A 6,000-nucleotide genomic window follows, 5' to 3' on the forward strand; every position below is an offset into this window, starting at 1 on the left:
CCAGCTTCTTAGGAGGAGCCTCGCTTGAAAAACCACACCCAAAGCAGAGAGCTAGCTCAATGGGCTGGAGCGCATGCTCTGCATGAAGGAGGCCTAAGTTCGATCCCTGGCACTGCATGGTCTCTGAGCACTGCCGGGGCAACCTCCAAGCACAGACCTGAGTCGACCCTGAGCACCACCACACAGAAACAAAAATAAATTTTTTTTAAAAATGAAAGGGTACATATATAGGGGCCAGAAGACGGCTTAGTGGTAGAGTGTGTGTCTTCGCAAGGATGGGGCTGCAATTCCCATTCTCACCACTATCCAATGTGTGATTTCCCTAAGCCCACAACAAAAATGTGGAGGTTTCATACCGCCACAGTATAGGCACAACCACCAAGCACAGAAGTATCATGGCCAAGTGCGTGCAGCCCCTAGTCATCCCAAAAGCAACACAGGGTAAAAGGTAAAATGCGCCCGGAAACGGACACAGTCACGAGAGGTTGTAAGTAGCAAAAAAAACTTTGCTTCCAGATAGAAAATTCTTTGTCGGCGTTCAGCTTCTAAGAACCAACAGTAACGTATCACTGTAGACTAGACGTCACCTCCAGATTTTTTTTCACTGAGGTCATAACAATCACCTATCTGCAATGGCTTCCATTTTCCTTCAAAAGTGCATCTAAATGACAAAATCGAATTCAAGGAGCATCATCATAGCTTTCATTAGCGTAGCAAATTTAATCAAAGTCAAAAGTTATAATGGAACATGTAGAAACATGAAATACCAGTGGTTAATTAGAAACAGCTACCTCATTTTGGGTGTAAATAATTATGTACAAACTTCATTTATGAAGAAACAGAAATGATGACCCTCTGTAAGAAAAGTCTGCACACCAATTGTCCTATCCAGCCGTGTTTAAGGACCTGAGTGTCAGGACGGGATGTCAGGAGGCCTCGCCAGTGTAACCCATGAGCTCCAGGAGGCGTATTTCTAACACTAATACCACCCAGAAGTGAGGGACAATAGGAACAAATGAGATATTTGGGGAATCAGGTTCCTAAAGAGAAGCAGAAAATATGTTTTGAAGAGCACAGGTTCAAGTCAGACCGGTTTGGATGCCAGTTTGCCTCTGTGGCTAACTAGCAAGGTAATCTCAGCCAATTATTTTCTCTCACTGAGCTTATTTGGTCAACTGTAAATGGAGAGAAGAAAAAAAAAAAACACCTCCCTCACAGAGATGTGGTGAGAACATAAGTACACACATATGCCCATGCATATAAATTATTTCACATGGTATCTGGTACACGATACATCTCAATACATAGACTATTAGCATTTATTTTTACTAAGTGCCAGACTGCCCCCAAAGGTGATCCCACCCAAAACCTGACCCTAATTAGAACTAACTTAGACACAACTGTGATCCAAGTAGAGTTTCACTTAATTCAAAGTCCATTGTCAACACAATTTCAAAGACCTGAATGGGCAAAGTCCTTCTAATCAAATAAATATTGTTCTGCTAATTCCCAAATCTGAATTGCTGACATATTACCAGGCTCTGCAACAGAAGGTCCTTGCTCTTGGCTTTCATACCCATCAACAGAATTGCACCCACGTTTACCTCTCAGTATTAACAAGTACACAAACTTGAATGAGAAATGAGGCCAGATCTTTGAATAATACAGCCAATCATGAGCTGCTATATTTTTTTTAAATTCGAGAACATACACCATTCTGGAGTAGCCGGCACCCCAGCTTGGAGGCATAATTTCTCTTCCTTTGCTTTATGAGACTCTTATATTTTCTAGATAAATCTATTTACTTCACTAAATAAAACATTCATTCCAAACACGAAAATAATGCATCACCAAGAAAATATTTCTAAAACTGAATTTAAGATTAAAAATTAGTGGGGGGGCTGGAGTGATAGCACAGCAGGTAGAGTGTTTGCCTTGCATGCAGCTGACCCGGGTTCGATTCCCAGCATCCCATATGGTTCCCCGGGAACCGTCAGGAGTAATTCCTGAGTGTGTGAACCAGGAGTAACCCCTGTAGACCACCGGGTATGGTTTCAATTTGCAAAAAGCAAAAATAAATAAATAAATAAAATAAAAATTAGTGGGTCAGAAAGATAGTTTAGGGGTTAAGGTGCTTGCTTTTCTCATAGCTGACTTTGGTTTGAGATCCTCAACACCATATAATGGTCCCAAGTAATCCCTGAGCACAGGATCAGGAGTAAGCCCAGAGTACTGCTGAGTGTAGCGCCAACACACACACACACACACACACACACACACACACACTCTAAAAGTAAACTGGAAAAGCCTCCAAAAGCAGAAAGTTAGAATGTAGTATTTTAATTGCATTCTTTTCATAAATTGACATATGCAACCCACATGACACCATCACAGGTGATAAAGAACCTTTAAGACTATCTCCTCTAACAAAAAGAAACAACAGAAAACATATTGATGTTGGAAAACATCTAAAACTTCTAAAATTATTAAATTCTAAACCTCATAAGCATATTATGAGAACATATGAATACACATATATTCATGTGAACAAGTTATCTGCCATTTTCGACTTTTAAAGACACTTGCTATTTCAAATTTTGCTATTCTTCTACCAAAATTAAGGATTATATAATGCGATTCCCTCACATTTTTTATCTATGCATGCTAATTCCTTTCTCTTCAGTGTCTTCTGTTATTATTTGGTATCAATTTATAACAGAAAAAGTCATATCTCCACACAAACTGCCCCAAAATAAAGCACTATTTTAGCTTAACTTCTAATACCTAGAAAAATCTAAAGAGATAACCAAATCTAAAGAGATAACCACCCAGTTTTCACAGTGAAAGAAGAAAAAAGATTTCTGACACACAGAAAAGGGCTTATGTTCTCTGCTCACTTTTTTATAAATTTCCTCTAGCCATATCCTCAGATACAGCTGAATTTTCTACAGCAAATTGAAACGTAAATCATAATAAAAGGTTAAGTTTCTGCAACAGAAGCCACTGTCATTTCCAACAATGCAACTATTGTTCAAAGAGTCAAACAGATTCTTGGATGCACAGTGGTGAAGCAAGGATGATGGGGGGGGGGGACTGAAGAGAGGTAAGAGTACTTAAAGGAATTTATCCATCACTGTATTTCAGTTTATAATGTAATAATACTACACTTTCAATGTAGAAATACCATGTCAAATCTGGTTCTCATTAAATGAGACAGCCTTAACCCCATGGAACATATGCAGAAAAGAATACATCTGATTCACAATCAGTCAACCTTCCATTACTCATCTATGCTATATGACCCTGCAATTTCCCCTCAATGGGAGTCTTTTCTTTTCAAACCCCAGGGAATACTGTAGATGCCACACTCCAATTTAAATGACTCCAAGAAAATTACAGTGAAAATAATGGCTGATTTCATCCAGGGAACTTGTATTAGTAAAAATCAAAAACCTGATAAAGAGGTGAAAAATCCCCACTATATGTCCCTAAGTCGTGACTAAATCACAAATCTGGGGAGAGGGGAGAAAAGGAATCCTTTCAAGAAAAAAAACCAACCAACCAACCATAAACGCCTACTTCCAATTATTTTTTAATATGTCAAGTGATTTTTTTTTCTCTAAGCTTAGGAAATAAAATCTGAATACGAGACTGCTTTTTTCACATATAGGCATTTGTCAAATTAACCGCTGGATTATATTAAAATGGTCAGACAACTCAAAGGGACTTGGCATCCTCTCCAATGGAAGACACCCCCCACCCCCCATATCCCCTCCTAACTCCCCTGAAACAGCCGACTATTTAACAATCTTGGAATAATTAACTTCATTCAGCATGCTTCTTTTGGAGTTCTATTATTTAATACAGCCAAACTAAAACATTTTTCCTAATTAGGTTTCCTTGTACTTGTGAAATGCTCAGTATACACTGTGCTGGCAGCTTTAGTTCTACAGCTTCTCTCTCCTGGCTCCTCCCCCCTCCACCCAAGGGGGGGGGGGAAGATTTCCTTCCCAAATGTTCTCTTCTCTGCATTTGTCAACAGAAACACCCACTGGTGGTATCAAACTGGTAATACTGCTGCAGGCTTCCTTACTCCTGTTCCAGTGTCAACGCCAAAAATGCTCAAACATAAAATAGTACTTTTAATAAAGAAATCAAAAGGCTGGCTAAAGGTACTCAAGGATCGTGTCCTTTAAAAAGAAAGACACACCTTCTAAAAAATCTATTATTAAGGAACCCTAATTGGATTGTTGAATGCAAGATTACATTAAACAACCCTCCCCCCACCCCGCATTTAAGCACTAGACCATACAGGGGCAAGGAAACATAGATTCTTAACATTTTACAAAGAAAACATGTTCAACGCTCAAAGGAACGCCAAAGAAATTAACATGTAAATGTCATTCATGTATAATGCCGAATAGCCTCCTCCGTTATAGATGTCTTTTCTGTAACCCCACACAGCAAGAAAGGAACGAGCTGGAAACGTTCCAGATGTTACCTAAAACAAGAATCCTATTCTATACATATTTATGTCTCCTGTTTCAGTCGAACGCGCTCGGGCAAATTAATTTGTGTCCTCTTTTACATGAATTCCATAACCACGAACGCGCAAACAACCCCAATTCCGATGCGCCGAGAGAAATTGTTCGGTGTCGGCAATACTTTCGAAAATCAGCTTACATTCCAGCCAATTAAAAGAGATCGTGTGAAAGAGAACGCTGATCTGCAACTACTTTCATATCCCGGGATCCGTCTAATCTCACCCCAGAGATCCTTAAGGTCAGGCTTGGCTTCCTCGGGCATCTATCTGTGCGCTAACACTCAAGTCCAGCGAAAAAATAACCCCCTCGAGGAAGATCTGCCTTGACCCTGCAATCGGTTCGGGGGGTTCTTCTGGATCGCCACCCCCCACCCCCCAACGCGGGCTCCCAACGTGCGGATGCGAACAGGACCTCTGCGTGGGGCGTGGGAGAGATGGTGTCAAGCCCCAGGATTTCGTTGCTCTAAGGGTCCAAAGGGACGAAGGTCTGGGAAGGAGCCAATTTCACCTTCTCCCCGCGGAGCCAGCCGTGAAGTTTCACAGCAGCGCCCGAAACTTGTTCCGGAGAGACTGGAGGTGCCCGGGGCGGGCGCCGGGTCGCGCGCCCACCGCCGCGGGCAGCCAAGGTCAGCAGGGCCGGCGCGGCGGCTGGCCGTCCCCGGCGGGTCCCGGGCTCCCCGGCTCCCTCGGAAGTCGGGCGCGGGGCTCCAGCGCGCCCGCAGCGGCGGCGGCGGCGGCGGCGGCGGGCAGGGGCTTCCCTCACTGCAAGCCCCCGGGAGCTCGCGCCGCGGGGCGACGGGGCGGGGACGCTGCAGACCCGCCGCCGGGGGAACCTCGCGGGCTGGCCTCGATCCGCCGCCCCTCCTCGCCCCCTCCCGACACCCCGCAAAAAAAAGGCAACCCCAGCCTCTCCCCCGGGCAATCTTTCCAAAGGCGCCGCGGGTCGCACCCAGAGCTCCTGGCGGACCGGAGCGCCTTAGCGGCTTCGCCCGGTGTCAGGGAGCCGGCGCCGCCGCCCCTTCTCACGTTGGCCCGGGGGGAGATCGGGGGGTCGCCCCGAAACGGAGACACACAGAAAGAAAGGCTGGAAGGGGACGGGACAGACGCCAGGGCAGGGATGCGCGGAGAGAGGGTGGCGGCGGACTACTCACCGCGCCGAGTTGCCCACCTCCGCCCGGGGACCGCGCCGCTCCAGAAGCCCCAGTCGCCGCCGTACCTTCCCCGGCGGCAGCGACAACTAATCGAAACCCCCGACCCCGCCCTCTCACTAAGGCGAACGCGCAGCCTAATTTGCTAACTGCCCCGCCCCGGCCGGCCAGCGCGGGCCAATAAAGAAGCTCCTCAAAACTCGCCAGGTCCCGCCTCCGCCCCGCCCACTTCCAGCCGCAGCCAATGCCGAGAGAGCGCTCGTCCTCGGACTCGGGCTCGCGCGCTCCTCCCGCGCCGCTGCTCCTCGC

The 6,000-nt window shown here is 45.8% G+C and overlaps 1 protein-coding gene across 3 annotated transcripts in view; it reads right to left on the reverse strand.

The window, feature by feature from the left end:
• CDKL5 (cyclin dependent kinase like 5) overlaps positions 1–5,795 on the reverse strand; it is a 223,138-nt gene extending 217,343 nt beyond the window's left edge. For all 3 annotated transcript variants that reach the window (XM_056131071.1, XM_056131070.1, XM_056131069.1), the window contains exon 1: positions 5,695–5,795. The gene's annotated coding sequence lies outside the window, so the exon portion shown is untranslated. The remainder of the gene's footprint in view (positions 1–5,694) is intronic.
• Between the last annotated feature and the right edge of the window lie 205 nt (positions 5,796–6,000).

This window comes from Sorex fumeus, unplaced genomic scaffold (assembly GCF_029834395.1).
Source record: "Sorex fumeus unplaced genomic scaffold, SorFum_2.1 ptg000086l, whole genome shotgun sequence".
Classification (NCBI taxonomy): Eukaryota; Metazoa; Chordata; class Mammalia; order Eulipotyphla; family Soricidae; genus Sorex; species Sorex fumeus.